The sequence below is a fragment of the Thermobia domestica genome, chromosome 11 (assembly GCF_964235325.1).
Source record: "Thermobia domestica chromosome 11, izTheDome1.hap1.1, whole genome shotgun sequence".
NCBI classification, from domain to species: domain Eukaryota; kingdom Metazoa; phylum Arthropoda; class Insecta; order Zygentoma; family Lepismatidae; genus Thermobia; species Thermobia domestica.
In genome coordinates, this window is record NC_137464.1 from 113,436,443 (window position 1) to 113,451,616 (window position 15,174).

At 35.8% G+C, this 15,174-nt stretch overlaps 1 long non-coding RNA gene across 1 annotated transcript; it reads left to right on the plus strand.

The window, feature by feature from the left end:
* The first annotated feature begins 1,094 nt into the window (after positions 1-1,094).
* Positions 1,095-14,409, plus strand: LOC145663648 (uncharacterized). The gene is made up of 2 exons (XR_014127210.1): positions 1,095-1,507; positions 14,176-14,409. It is a non-coding gene; the product is annotated as an uncharacterized LOC145663648 (long non-coding RNA).
* Positions 14,410-15,174: the final 765 nt, after the last annotated feature.

Below are 15,174 nucleotides of genomic sequence, written 5' to 3' on the forward strand. Positions count from 1 at the left end.
GTTCCGCCTCTTGTTTTGTCAGGTGCAAATCACGGACTAGGTTAGGACAAAACGAAAAAACTTGGAGAATTGTATATATATGTATTAAGATATACATATACTGTACGTTTAAAAAAATATACGTTGGAAGTACATTCTATTTTTATACACGTTTCTAATTTACAGAGAGCAATACAAGTGTGTTGTTGACTATTGTAAATATTCATTTTTATGTCTGTGTTTGTAGTAATAAAGCAAATCGTTTTTACCCCAACTCAGGAGATCTGAAAGCATTACTATCAGGTGCAATAAACAGTGCACACAGTATACATACAAATATATTTATTTCTCTAGAAAGAACAAAGCGATTTTTACGAAACTTTTAGGGTTTATTAAATATAAATCAAGGTATACTTAGGTATAATTTCTATGTTACTATATGTAAGGGGACAGGAGCTAGGGGAATAAAATATCTGAAAAAGGGAAATTTTTGAGGGAATTTCCCGAAAATCCCTCTGTTACGGGAAAACTGTACGTGATGGAGAGAAACCGAGTGCATATTCGAATTCAGCGCAAAAAGTTCCTTTAAGATCAGGTGATTTTTCTCATGTAACAAACAAAAAGTTTAAATTTGTTAACTAGTGTAATTCTTCTATTGATGTGCAACACTGCTTTAAAAATATCAAAGATCAATTTCAGTTTTTATATGTATTAAGTGGCTGTGACACCACATAATCTTTGTTCATGCAAGGAAAGAAGAAAATCTAATTTCTGAGAACTTCAAAATGCAGTTTCAGTTTTTAATGATCCATCAGCACAAGCATTGATAATACTGGCTGAAAGAGAAAACTTCCTTCGAGTCTACGGAGCTACAGAGACAGAGACTTCTTTAAATACCTTTAGATACACTAACTTCTGCAACTCGCTTCTAAAGCCAAAATTGAAGTTAACTTGGCTAGTCTTCCCCCAACAACAGAGGCTACCCAACAACACCTATTCAGTGTTTCATCAAGTGCAACTATGGAAGGTAATGTGTTATCAGCAGAAAACTGGGGTTGGCAGAAAGAAGATGGAATTACTTTGGTTCCAGTCACCACGCTTAAACCATCCGCTCCCAAAAACCTTTTGAAGCTAATAGCAGGTAAATGTCAAAAGGATTGCTATTTAGGTTGCAGATGCATAAATGCAGGTCTTCGATATTTTATTGTATGTTTTCATTCTAGAGGATTGCGATGCCACAACTTGCCACCTACTATGTCAACTGAAGAAGAAATACTGGGTGAATAAGTTGAAGAACAACTATTTGTTGTTGAAGATAAAAACAAAAGAGAATCTGAAAATGTAGAGTTGTGCACTTTTGGTAGCAGCATTGCGAAAGTCACAGACAGAATGGCTGACGAAATATTGATAACAAGAGAGGACTGCGAACAGCCAGGACATTCAGATAAAGATATAAATGGAATTCGATTAAGGAATGATACATGAAGTTAGCCTTCCTCAGTTCGACCCTGACAACTCATTAAGAATGGTAAGCAAACTATTTTTAGTTTCTTTTTAATTTATCTCTAAATTTTAAAGATTGAGTAAATATATAACGTAACACTCCCTTAGTAAAGATGTTTTTAAGATTATATAAAAATATAAAATTAAAAAATCAAAATAAAAGGCAAGAAAAAGACAAAGAAAGGGATAATGGTCTTGAAAAAGGAAAAGGGCCATTCCATCGTCACGGGCAGGGCATTTACACTACATTTTTGATGCTTTAAAGTTGTATATTTCTAAAAGTACAACATAAATTCTGCTAATTGTATGATACATGAGCAGTACAGACTTAGGAGTATATGTAGCTGATGTTTTCAGTAATTTTTTTTTTTTTTTAGTAGAAAATATTAATTCCTAAACGTCTGTCACGGGCGGGGACAAAAAAGAGAAGTGACTTTCGACACACCAAGTGAATGTTACAAAACTGTGAATTCTTAGCTCAAAATGTTTTTATTTAAACGGAAATGTATAAATGATGAAATTTTTAAACAAACTTTACACAATAGAAATTTGCCAAATATTTATTTAATGAATAAACTAAACTTTACTGTGTCACGCGCAGGACACATGGTTGTCACGGGCAGGACACCGTGTGAATCAACACACAACATCTCGATAAGAATTACTTCAAAAATGAAATAAAATGGAAAATAAGTTAATTTCTGCTGTTCTGTTCTAGCATTTTACATAAATAATTATACTTACTTTAGTTGAGGCTCGCTTTTACCACATAAAAATAATAATATGCCGTACACTTATTTCTCACCACCTACACTTTAGGAAATGGTTTTATTTGCCCATTTACACCGACCTTGTAGGGAAATTCGTACAAAACACTGTCTAACAGTATATAAAATAGGTGCTGGTATCCAGTGCCCGTGCCGTGGAAAATCAGCGCCCGGGGCGAGACTATACGACGCGTCGCAACGGCGCCCCCGTAAATATGAGTGAGATCGACAGACCAGCCGCAAAGCGTCACCATGGTTGGCGCGATGCGTAAGAAAATTTTCAAAAATAAACTCTGCTTTTCCTTGATTTTGAGCACTTTTTAATACTGTTTTCCTTCCATTATATATATATATATATATATATATATATATATATATATATATATATATATATATATATATATAAATATATAATTTGTTCCTCCTGAATTTTGCGCCCCCTTACTTTGACGCCCGGGGCTGTAACCACGCTCGCTCCCCCCGGGGCACAGCACTGCTGGTATCAAAGGTATTATTTGATCGAAACGCACGTAAGACACATCTTCAACAGTCTTGAAAATTTTACCGCAATTGCTTACGGTCTTCATACGAATTTCCTTGACGACTTCGTCCTCTTCTACTGGGCTTTGTGCGATAGTTGCATGTCTATGTTTTATTTTTCTGTCCACTAAAGAAAAATTCCATCAACAAAAATGTTTATTGTGTTATATCTTCAACAGCTGGTCTAACACAAGCCTTGTTAACATGCACAAGCCTTGTAAGTCGTCCCTCAGGACACCTTCATGGCTTTTGGAGTCATCATTTTCAGAATCTGAATAAAAGTCTGTTAAAAATTTAAAGATTTTATACGGATGAGGCTCTAATTTAAAAGTTCGACGAACTACCAAATTTTCACTGTCAAATTGCAGGAATAACTGTTTTGATTGGGGACATTCAATTGACAAGAGCATTTTCCCGTCTTTTATTCAAAACTTTTTTTTTTCAATTTCTGCTGATGATAGTAGTAAAACAGATATATTTTGAAACGAAGAGTTTAAAGCTGCTACGAAATTAGCAGCACATTCTACAATTACTTTGTTTTGTTTCACAAAGTTCCATACTGGCCGTTTTGTACGTACTTCAATCCCATCTACTGCTCCCTTGAAACGAACAGAAAGGTGACACTAATGATAATATTTATATGACATTTATTTTAAGTTAAAACATCATACTGACAGTAATACATAATCCTCTATTTAAGTAAATAATGTTCATGCTTAGAAAACTTTATTTTAGTACACATGGAATAATTTTCTATCGTGAATAACCAATGTACACAAACTATCCCACCAGTGGCATGCCCACTGTCACGGGCAGGACAAGTTTTCAAATTGAAATAAATCGAAATATATTGTTAGAATTAGTCCAAAATTTGGTAAATGTGAAGTACACGTGAAAATTGTTACTTCTACTAAGTACGAACCACATTCACAAATTTAGTAATTCAGTACAATAACTTTTGGTAGTTTTCTGTCACGGGCAGGACACTCAAGTTGACGTTTATATCTTTAATGGTATTATAAACAATTTTTATCCTGTAAACACTATTTCAACTGCAGCTTTTAGCAAAAAGAAGCATCTTGAATAGCTCGAAGTTACTTCAGCCAAATATGCACAATATACCGTAAAATGTTGCCGATAACAAGAATAAAAAATTTCCTCCCAGCTGACATGTTACAAATTCACAACTCAGACTTAAAATTTTACGTGAATTCTAAGTATAAATAAGTTTTTCTTTGTGAAAAAGTAAATTTCGTTCTATTTACTTCGTATATACGTAAAAATGCATTGTTTTTAACAGTTTTCGAAAATTTGGGTTCAGGCTCACTTTCGCGTGGAATGACCTAAAATGGAAAAGGGTTGTTTTAGAGCAATGGTTCCCCGACACCTTTTGGAGGACTTTATTTATCTCCATCATGAACGAGACTCCAAGAAACCTGAATCCTAAAAATCGTGATTGAAATCCCAATCATAAAAAATGCAATGTGTCCTATCACCAATTAAATATGTTAAGACAAAATATGGTTAGAAATTTTAAAAATGATATTATAATGTTTGATGAAGGTTGGTTTAAGATAAAACCCTTTTCCCAAGTATTAATTGCGTGTCCTGCAGTGAATATCCACTGACCTTTGGAAATCTCTGCTTTTGAGAATTGCAATTTTCTTCAATTTTTTGAAATTTAATGCTCTACAAGAAAGGCCCAATAACATTTTTGCGTATCTTGCATAGTTTTAGCACAAAAAAAAAAAAAAAATTGTCAAAAAAAAAATGTTCGAAAATAGTTTTTTTCAAGATGGCGTTTTCCCAGGTTTCCCACCATTAACATCAATTGAACTCTCCAGTATTGTTTTTAATGCTATTCTGAACGTGTGTACCGAAAATCAGCTTGTTCCGAATTTGTTCCACTGACAAAGCTAATTTGTCTAGGCTGTCTTTATTGTTAGAAGGTACCAGTTCGCCGGGTTGTTCATGGTGATAATCATTCTCCGCCGCGAGCCGCATTACATGCACATACGGAGACGGTTGTACGTGCGAAAGCAATGATAAGGGAAAAAAACATTCAGGACGACGCCAACAATGCAGCGAACACGCAGCATGGACCATAGACACGCAACATAGATCGCAGATTAAAATGTGTAATATGATCATGTGAATCGTCGTTCGTCTTATTTAAAACCATGGGCCGCGTTTAAAACATGGTGCAACGTTACATTCCGCAGCATTTTTGCCCAGTCTTGAAATGGCGGAGGCTCTGTGATGCTGTAGGCCACAATATCCTGGTTTGCATTGAGCCCTGCGCTAATGCTTACCAGTCCGCCTCATTGTCTGTGATTATGTCGCTAGTTTAGGAGACCATGTGTATCCTATGCTTCAAAAGTTGTTTCCAAGTAATGATAGGATAATAATGCGCTCATTCATACAGTTGAAGAACACTGGGATAAAGTTGAAACATCTTCCCTGGCCCTCCTAATTCCCAGATCTGTACATAATTGAACATCTGTGATCTGTTTCGGAAACACAAATCTTCTGTAGATTTCTGCCTCCATCCTTTGTCAGGGAACTGAGTGATGCACTGCACGCGAAATGGTATAAAAGTCCACTTGTTACCTATCACGATCTTTATGACTCCATTCCTCGTTCCACTCCATTTCTTCCATCCATACTGTTGTGAGGTGGAAAGTTGGTCCAGCGCCATATTAATTTTTGTAAGTTGTACTTTTTCAAAAGACATTTTCTCACATTGATAATTATATATATGTATATTATGTAATACTTCCGGTATAAACTAATTCACTCTGTATCATTTACGCATTTTCCAACCTAGTTTGTCTCACAAGACTGTATTTGCTACATTGATGAGACATAGCGTATAAATAAATCCTTGTACGAGAGCGATACACAAACTTTTCTCCATATTATTTGCAAAATATATGTAAAAACATATATTTGACCAGTGATTATGATATATTACTCTAAGATCAATTGAAGGTGTACAAAAACTTCTAGAATATAATTAAATGAGGCACTAATATGACTATTTTAAAATTTAAAAGTGTATCACTCAACTCTCATTTACGGTATTGTCTTGCACACTGTTGACCAATTATAAAGGGCAAATCCTGAAAGCATTACTTCTCATAAGTTTTAAAAAAACAGAAAACACTTTTATATATATATATATATATATATATATATATATATATATATATATATATATATATATATATATATATATATATATATATATATATATATATATATATATCAAAAGATCACTTATATATATCAAAAGAAATCGTGCTGAAAGTTATCGTGCCCATTTCTGCTGTTTCCCTTATGTAGCTATAGACAACTGTGGCGTCGTTTCAGATTTTGTTTCTGGGGGTACATGATCCTCTACCGAAATAAGAATGTCACGTTTTATTTATTAGGTTGTTAGTATTTCTTAATTAAAAAATATGTATTTATCAAAACTCGAAAATGACGTCCGTGATAGATTGTGTACAGCAAATGCACCACTATATGCAAAAATTGCACGCCAAGAAAGACTTGTGGGAGTGGAGTGAAATTTATGTAACAAATTCATTACATGACTATGCAGAAATAAGTACAACTACAGAACTGAACAACCCTCTACCCTTGCATTCTGATTCATCAAGATTACGTCTACCAATCAAATAGGCGTTGAATGTATCCTCCAAGAATCGCCTGCCACGCAGCTGAAGTTAAGGTTACTAGAAAGCAAAATATGTATGTCCCTTGACAGAAATTGAAAAGTTCACGGATTCTCTGAGTTAGGTAATCTTGCTAAGGTTCGTGTCAACAAGGTATCGACACTGTCTGTTAAAGGTCTCTGATGAACAAGTTACCGACCAACAATATCATACTTATGTCCGATGAGTGACATATCAAGCGACATACAAATGAGGGAAGCAGCGTACGTGTCATTCCTTTAAAGGAGCAGTTCGAGTTAAAAACAAGTTTGGTGCAATAGAAAGAGTAACAAAAAATAAGATACCCGTATTTTTTTATATCTTGATAGGCCGTCTCGTTCAGCTTCTACAGACATTTGTTTTTGATGAATCGTAAATAGTGACGTCATTGGTGGGATAAGCGAGAAACTCAATGTGAGTCAGCAACCACTCCCTTGTACGCAGCTGATAAACCTTTAATAGTGCATTGGATTTAATAGATTGTGTTTTGGATTTGTTAGCAGTCTTGCTCTGTTGAATTCTTGAGGGAAGTTTTTGTTAGTTGTTTTTCCTATAGCATTAGTATAAAAAAGAGTAGAGAGAGAGCAGTAATTACGTTTGTTGTGCGAAACAGTGTTTCTTCCAGACATGTTTTTAGGGTGGCACTGTCTCCCGGAGCTCTGAGAGATTCCCCCGGAGAAGACCAAAATAATACGTCTATAATGTAATAAATATAATAGTAGTGTGTAAAAATAATGTGCCTCGCCGAATACTAAGGGTCCCTTTGCCTCCCCCCCCGGATTTTTTTTCTGAAAGAAACACTAGTGTGAAGTAGAAAACACGTGTTAGTATAGCGCGTGCTGTGTCTGTGAAGTGAAATAGAAATGCCTAACACCTGCTGTGTTTTCGGTTATAATTCTTGTGCAATTGAAGCTGAGGACGTAAAGTATCTTTTCTTACGTTTCTAAGTCGTGAGAAATCACCAGATCGATATAAATTATGGCTCAAGAAAACCAATGGGAAAAATGTACCAAATAAAATCACTCGTGTTCCAAACATCTTGAAGAGCCTGCCTTCAAGAAGTCAAGTCTACTGAAAGAAAAGTTAATGCCAGTGGCGGATCTAGGCTGGGGCCGGGGGCCTAGGCCCCCCAGTTTTTGAGTGACAGAATTGATTTAAACTATTATTTAGATATTTTTGAAAGTTTTTAGTAAACATGATATACATATCATAGTCTGGGTTCTGACTCCCCCCTCCTGAGTTTTTACCGTCTACATCCACTTCTGGCTAATGCCAGGAGAATTATTTACACGCAAACAGAAAGAATGCTGTTCCAAGTATATTATTGAAAGGTTTAAAATCCGAGCCATTGAACGAGCACCGATCTATGTCCAGTTACCAACGTACAAGTATCGTACAAGACGCAATTAACGGTTGTAGTCAAGACGAGGCATTAGAGGGTAATAGAGACGATGTCACTCATGATTCTGAAGATACTGCTTTAGAAATAAGCTATACAATGTGAATTAGGGAGTGAAATATACCGGCTTGTAGAAGGAATCAGTGACGATGACTGTTCCTCAAGACATTGATTCATCGTTTAATTTCTCTGTATCATGTGACAATGATGAAACGGGTGATGAGAGTTGTTCCGCGGACAGCTATGAGAATAAAAGAAATTTAACCGGTGAAGTGTTTTTCGTATTCTGGCAAACTTTACAGATGTTATTTCATTTTTGCCTCATATGTTGCGCTCCTGTACATACCTTAAAGCACAAAATTATAGGGTCAGCATTAAAAATTGCAACAAAACGTGAAAATGAACATACTTATGTTCGGGAATCGGAAGAATGCTTAAAGAAAAGGTACTTAGGTATTGCAGCAATCTCGTCCGCCATCTATTTACATACTGGTTTCGATTTTTTTTTATTTTTTTTGAAACGCTGAACTCATACTTTATAGGATACGTTTTATAATATATAAACGTTTGTACAGCCCACCATCAGATATCATTTTCTACATGCAGATGATATTTGTAAGTCTTTGCAATCAGTTCTGGAAAAGGAAACCGCACTTAGAACGTGCCACCGCACCTTTCACAAACGAAATGCTTGGCACTGTGTAGTGTGTAAGCCTGCTCTCGCTACTTGCCCACCTATGACGTCATCACAAAATCTTTCTTCCTCTGTTACTCGCTAACGACTGAACGTATCGCGATCAAACAAACACCATTCCTTTTAGAATTTTCAACTCTACAAATGGAAATAAATTGTAAAAAATGCATTTCTAAGTCGAACTGCTCCTTTAAGAAGACGTCTACATTCTGGGATATATGTGGTTGGGCATTATCCTGTTAAAATAGCATCCGTGTTGTGTGAAGGAACTTTTCGGATTTATTTTCCACTTGTGAGGTTGCTCTGAATTGGTAGTAGCTGAGGTCGTGTGTTGCACCCAATGCAGTCGCCTCAAACCGTTATGCTTGTCTTTTGGCTGCCATGATACTCGACAATACGGTAGCAGATTACACTCATAATGACAGCGTCTAAAAGTAGGTAGCCGTCACAGTACGACTCGTCTGGGCCGCTCAACATGGTAAGCAACGGCATTCACATGCCCACTGTAGCCTGAGACGTTTGTGGTTCTGAGTCAATGGAAGTCAAGTAAAGCCATGCGTGTCCCAGTATAATATTCCCAGACACTGTCAAACAGTCAACTCAAACAGTTCTACATCCATTATCCTTTACCGTCTAGCTGATGCTGTGTACGACGGTGTTCGCTGTCATAGCCATCTGAAAAATATGTCTGTTATCCAGTGGTGTGTCCACGTCCCAATCGTTCCTGCGTATGATTATCTTCTGTTTCCACACGCGTATCACTGTTTTGGCGGCATGCTTTGCACGTGCACAAACTTCTCATGGTCTTCCTTTTTTGTAGGAAAACCTAGGACTCCATTGAACAGGCTACATTGAGCCCTCCTATGCTGACGTGGCATATTGACACTTGGGCATATGGTATGTTTCCTGTTCAATTGGCCATGCTCTACTAACTGAATGCTGTGTTGATCGTCCTCTCGCTGTGATATTCCTTAAATATAACTAAAATATATTTCCTTGTATAAATTATACTTCTTTAAATATAGTTTTCAATGTTTCTCGCGAGTTGCAACTTATTTTCTCTCAACTTCCTCAAATTCTATTGATCCACGTTGGAGCATAACTATGTTAGAAATATGAGAATTCATTGATATTTTTACAATTAAAGCTAGAAACCAAATAAAGTGGTGTCTTAAATGATTCTTTAACGATTCCTTTCTTTTTAAATTATAAATCATGTTTGACTAACTAACTGTAGCAAATTATAGTAGCCACGCTCATAATTTCACCAATCGTCAAGTTTTAATCGTAACTTAGAGAAAACGCTATGAGGACTTCGGCAGAGGGTTTACCATTGTGGATATTTGCTTCTCTTCACAATGCATTACGTAAATACGTTTACATTATTATATAATGGTCAACTTTAAAAAATCTGTTCCAGCTACAACCCACTGTAGCTAGTATCCTTCTTACTTACTGAGAGGCACTCCCTAAATCCCAAACAATATAAGCATTCTATGAGATAGATCAACAATCGTCTGAGACAATAGCCAAGCTCATACTCAATAAAACTATGTCTGGCCCTATACCCGCTTAATCTTAAACAAAAACACTCTCAGAATTGTAAATTGCACAACTTGATGCATACTCAATTTAATTTTCAAAGAAAATTCCTCGAATAGCAAAAGACGCCTAGGCTATACAGATAAAACCACAGCTGCATTAACATCTATCGTGAAAAGTTGATCCACTTTTTAATCAATGTCATCTGTCGCAGAGACGGTAAGTAATATAAATTTACATCAAATTTGACAGAACAAAAACATGCTACATAGCTAAACCCAAGGTTACACCATCTGTCGCGAAAAGTAATTCAATTTTAAGCTTGACATAACGAAGACAAAGTTACTGAGCTAACCGAAAGTTGCATCAATGCAATCTGTCGCAAAACACTCGAAAACCAGTCCTACTTCTCGGTGCCCGTAAAGGCGAATTGGAGCGTATATTACGAACTACAGGTAAATCTGTCAGAGGCGTACGCAAGGAGGATTTTCGGATTTTAATTTCACATTGAGAAAGATATTATGGAAAAGTAAAGTTCAGTCACGTTTGTACTGAAAGAATATGAGTTTGAGTATCTGAACCCGTTAGTTAAAATTCTGTGTACGCTACTGAAATATGTAATTTTTCAATGATACTAGATTTTACACCTAATCCCCACCATAGCTGCATTATGTTCATCTTTCCAACTGTTAGATAAGGACCGTCTCCTTTAGCTTAGCCAGCATAATCGTAGGACGTAAAACTTAAAGATTTAATTTAATTTATGGTACATAAGGACAATCATATCCAGTTTTAAATGAGAATTACAACCAAATGTTGCTATATACATTATATATAAACGAATGATTTACTAAATAATTTTAAAGCATTAGAATTGTGAATTTGGAAACACTAATCACCACTATTAATATATAACATGCTTACATGCATATAAATTTTCATCAAATAGTTTAGGCCAACATATGTAAATTTTCATTCTTCCATTGCCCTATTGTTTTATAATAAGATTAAATTCAAACCTCGTCGTAGATACTTAGGCTACACACCCACTATTATTTATAAATAAATATTACCTATTGAAAATCCCGCATACGTATTTTTTCCTACAAGAATCCAAATTCTCCACACTTTATCGTAAATTTTGCAAATGAATTAATCAAAATATATGAATAAAAATGAAAGAAAGAATGAGAGAAATTACTATCAACTCACCTTGCGTCCATATCTTGCGGATATCTTCTATTCTTAACATAAAAAGTAGCGTGTTCATAGTAATAGATTTTTTAAAGAATTACAACAAATAAAGTAAATTCAAAATTTTATAATTTAAACGAATTTCTATTGTTCCTTTCTATTGTTGATATAATGCTCTGAGCAGCCAGTATTTCTCATATTTTTTTATTTTAATTTTATTTATTTAATTTAGTTTAACATCCAATGATTATGCACTGAGGCTAAGGGAGACGGTTATAATGGAATGGGTGATGATAATGGTGGAATAAAGGAAGTGGGAGGAAACTATAGAACCCCGATGAAGTCCATGCACACGATGTTTGTTCCCCACAAAGCTCACTTGGCGAGAGCTGGGATCAAACTAAAGATCCCATGCACCAGAGGTGAAAGTTCTACCACTAAGCCACGGTAGCCCAGTACTCTTAATAGTGATGTATCGCTCGCGAGTGAGTCGACTCTTCTGACTATGAGTGAGTCGTTGTTCACTAGAAATGAGTAACGATTCTTCGAGAGTAGTTACTCTTTGAGAGTCGTTGTTCTTTGGGAGTCGTGGTTCTTCGGGAATCATGATTCTTCTGGAGTCGTGGTTCGTCATTGTTCTTCGGGAGTCGTGGTTCTTCAGGAGTCGTGGTTCTTTTTGAACCACTATTCTCTGGAAGGGACGATTCTTTAGGAGTGACAATGTTTAGAGAACGTGAATCTTGTACGTCGCTCACTCGCGAACCGCCCTCTTGTTGGTTGATTCAGTCAGTTGGTGTTTCGCTGATTCTCACTATAGCGAGCGCCTCTTCAGTCGAGTTCAGCAAATGTGCGTCGCCTTAGTGTATTTGCACCTCTGGCATGAATAAATTAAAAAGAGTACCAACAATGTAAATGTTTAGCACTTTGATGTGGCAGTTGGACTCACATTGATATTTTTCATATAAAGCAGGGGTGCCCACAAAGGGGGGCCATGACGCAAACTGCGTCATTGAAATACTGGGGGGTGAGGTCAAGTACGTAAAGGCCCGAAAGAGCTGGTTCTTTCCTGTTCCCTGGATCCGCTCTTACAATCGCACATAGACAATTGAATATTCAGTTGAGAAATTAATGAAAAAGAGAGCGCACCAGCAGTAGAGATTAGTCACTCTGCATTTGATCGTACTTCAATATTGTGCAACTGTTAGTTTTAAACAAAAGTAGGTGTTATACAATTCTTAAGGGAAATGGCATGTTAAAATGAACATATGTAATTCAAATAAATTCGTAATAATTACAGTAAATTTTAAATATATTTTATAATAGGGGAGAATTGATCCTGATTGTCTTAGTTCATTATTTTCGATGCAAAAGGTAATTTCAGCTTAAATAACGAAGGTCTACTTAAGGGTATTTTAAGATACTTTTATAATATAGACCTATATGGAAATTCTTAAGACTGTGATGTACGAAATTCAAAAAGTATTTCTCGTAAGTTGTACCTACAACATAACTGAATTTTATGGAAGCACATACTGTTGGGATGGGTAGAACCGATGCCCCTGTTAAGGTTTTCTGTACTTAAAACAGTCCTTAAACCTCAATGTTATGTTATTGACACAATACGTCTATTATATAAAAATGACAAGAATCTTGTAATCACACCAAGAGAAAACAGTTGGTTATTAATACCTACTTCGAATTCAGTTTTTATCATGTTACTTTGATTTGATTCGGGTCCGTATGCACGGCGGGTGCGGGGGCCAAGCCACTTCTAAATTTTTATTGTCTCCCCTAAAATTTTCATGGCAGGCTTGCAAATGACCTATAATATGGTGTTGAACTATAATATTGTTGGATCGCCCATCCCGCCCTTCTCGGCGCGTAAATAGGACATTATGCAGTGACGATCATGGTTCTACTTTCGAAAATTGCGAGAACTTCCAGGTGCAGACTATGTTCAATTGATGGGTGGGCAAAGTATAGTCACTATTAAATACTCGAATGCTGAATGCGAATGCCACTAAAATAATTATGCGTAAATTGAGGTAAATTTATCACAATATTTTTGATCAGTAAAAAAAGTGGGTGGGCCCACCTTTGTTCCTGGAAAGAGGGAATTCCCACTATAGTATCGCCTATGGTTGTGAGGGTTAATATATTTTTCCTTTCTTGCCAACGCCCTAACATCCACGTCAGGAGACGCTACTGGCATACAGCTGTTTTGCATTTGTGATGCATTTCACACTTATTAATAGTAATTTTATTTAGTCTAATTTGTATGTGTATTTTGTATCTGAATTGCATTTTTGTGTGTTACATCTGTTAATTGTAATTTGCATTAGTTTAAAAGTATAACTTCCTGTGATTTTTTAAAGTTAAATTTGTTAATAGCAGTATGCTTGTAATCTAAAATTGGAGTTATACCTTTCAAATTCATTTTATGTAATGCATTTAGTCTGATAATACAATTTCAGTTTTTAACTTCCCCCTCCCCCTGATATAAAAATATAAGTGAGTCACTGAGTCGTTCAAATGATTCGATTCATTTTAGTGAGCGAACTATTGAGCGGCGAACTCAGAGGTGAATCGCTTTGCCCATCACTAACTCTTATTGCTAAGAATATTGTGTTATCTCCAAAATGCTACTTGTGAGAGAAACAGAATGGGGAAGAACTTTTATAAATACTTGTTAAATGTATATACAATACGATCCGAAAGTCTTGTCCCTCTTTTTTCATTTGTATGTATGTGTATTATTGTTCCTTTTTTTTTTTTAGATGGCTGACATCTCCCCCTTTTCTTTGTACGTATATGTCTATTTATTCTTCAATTTCTTTTCAGATTGCTAATACAAGTACCTACAGTGTGGAATTATGTATTCTGGCAAGTGCATGCATGGGCAGCAAACGATACTGCTTTTTATAAGAAAAGGACGGTCGACCATCAACATGACAAGAAATATATGAAGCAGTGGCGGATTTTGTAGTGAGATTTCCCCCTCCCCAATGGTGTTATTCTATTTTTAACAGCTGGTTATATATATATATATATATATATATATATATATATATATATTACTGGATACCACAAATAACAAATAGAGACCTACACAGCATTCTAATACAAGATGGTGTCACAAAATTAGGGGTAGCGCTGCGAATATCTTGGAAACAAATTAGCCAAAGATAGATGGTTGTCAAAAAGTATTTGAAAGACCTTAATCCAGCAATGGATAGATAATTGTTGATAATGATATGTATGCGTTTCAAATATAAATAGCCCTCACCACTACACCCATGTGAACCCACTTCTCATTTATGATATCTGAACACTTGGGATTAAGAAATAAATGCTTATATCTTGTTCTGAGAGATCATATGTTTAACCCTGTAACTGTAAGAATTTTTAAAAACAAAGATAGTTAAACTAAGATTTACTGTTCCTGACAACTGGGTAAAATTTAGTGTTATGTCTGGATATAAGAAACGGTTCTGCAAACTCGAAATATTTTAACAACCGGTTCTAGGGAACCGGTGCGAACCGGCTGAATAGTACCACTGCCCTCCCCCCAAGTAATAAAAAATCATTGCGGGAAAGATACTGTGAACTTGGACTTCCAAAAGTGAACACATCAAAAATGGTCTTGAATGTACATCTTTTAGGCCATCATTCGTAAATGAGATGAGAACATGCGACGAAGACATGAAGCTTGCTAAAATTTGCTCAATGTGTTTGTGAGAGGCAAAGTTTTCTTCTCAGACGAAAATGCACTTTATTGACCTTGTCGGCTTTTTTCTGAGCAAGAAAAATTTGGAGCGGCGGAAAATTTCACACAGGACA